Raw genomic sequence first — 1,606 nt, 5'->3', positions numbered from 1 at the left:
TGTAAAAAAAAAAGGAAATGTGTATATCAATAACAATGACGACAGTGCTGTGTTAGTGTAGAGTGATAGCCAAGAGACTGTGTATATAATATTGAGAGATGGATTTGACAAAGATATTTTATATCATTCTCATTTTTGTAAATAACAGGAATAAGTAATTACAACAAACACACAGAGGAGAATATTTAGAAGTATGATAATATAGAGAAGGAAAGGTGTGTTTATATGTATGCTTGTGTAAGTATGCGTGTCAGTAGAATTATGTGTCATAGCAGACCAGAAAGATGTTGATCTATTTGGATGTTGTCTATTATATCTATTAAGATATCTTCCTTCCACTGATGATTAGCCTGTGAAATAACGAGCGCATTAATTCCATAATTTGCTCATCTTCCAGCAGCATGCTGTATATTTATATTCCGTTGATATGTGCATGCAATATATGATATACCAACATAGCTTTATGATATAGGATTTATTGTCTTTGATTCAAGGGCATTTATTGAGCATAATGTATATGTGAAATGTATATTTAAACAGACTATTGCAGAATATTCAGACATTTTGTCTTATGCTCCATGTTGCTTACTCTTTCATGTAAGTTCTATATTACTGTAATTCTCAATGTATATATATCAACAGATGTAATACAAATGTATCAACAAATGTAATGTGTTATTTATAGTCCTTTCTGCTTGATAGTAGCAACAAGTGAATCAGTTTGATTGTTGGGCTCTTTTGGTGTTTACAGCATACAGCATCACTTTAACAATGATGATTATGATTAAGGATCTAATAATATCAACTATAACTTTCGTATTAGAATTTTTTGGCAGCTTCCATTTGGCGTTGCCACACTGAACCATCCTTCTCCATTTTGCCATATTCTCTGCATCTTCCTATGTTACACAAACCACATCCAGAACAGCCCTTCATGAAATCCATAAAACTCCTCTTTGGCCTTCTTCTGTCTTTACAAGACCTCACTATCTCACACAATAAGTATGCAGGACCTCGCTATCCAACACAATAAGTGATTATACAGTCATTATATGTTCTGTCATACACCGTTACTGTTGGCGAATCGCACCTCCCATAGGTGCGAGACACATATCACTGTGTTACACAATGCGTTATAGTTATGACAGTAATTTTATAATACGTGGAGTCAGTGAAATGCCCTTTGCCATTTCTTTTTACTTAGGATACTATAATTACATCAATGAATGCATGATATGGATTAATATGTTGCATATTCAAATATTATGTAGGTCTGTTGTTGTACACTGGTGATGTGGAGACACCATTCACACTCATGGCTGATAACAGAGAGAAGCCCCAGGGCAGGCCAGGTTTCAACTCTCACTTTCTGCCCAGACCTATCCTATTGGTATACTCATTCCTAATCCAGTCAATCCTTGCCACTCTCAAAAAAATCTGTAGCATCTTCAATTTTGCCACTTTCTGCATTCTGTATTGTTGTCAGCACCATTACCTCCATCCTTCCTGCTTGGTCTCTCTTCTTTCTACTATGCTCTTCAGTATCTGGAGTACTAAAATTTGTGACAGACAGCCCTTTGGTAGATCCCTTATCATCATCATCATC

General features: G+C 35.4%; 1 protein-coding gene across 1 annotated transcript in view; it reads left to right on the top strand.

Moving 5' to 3' along the window:
- LOC119586190 (vacuolar protein sorting-associated protein 45-like) overlaps window positions 1–666 on the top strand; it is a gene marked incomplete in the record, with an annotated part of 11,967 nt that extends 11,301 nt beyond the window's left edge. Inside the window, 1 exon segment of the mRNA XM_037934892.1 lies at window positions 1–666.
- Between the last annotated feature and the right edge of the window lie 940 nt (window positions 667–1,606).

The sequence above is a fragment of the Penaeus monodon genome, chromosome 21, assembly GCF_015228065.2.
Source record: "Penaeus monodon isolate SGIC_2016 chromosome 21, NSTDA_Pmon_1, whole genome shotgun sequence".
Classification (NCBI taxonomy): Eukaryota; Metazoa; Arthropoda; class Malacostraca; order Decapoda; family Penaeidae; genus Penaeus; species Penaeus monodon.
The sequence above is the reverse complement of the archived record's forward strand: the minus strand, read 5'-3'. Positions and strand labels throughout refer to the sequence as shown.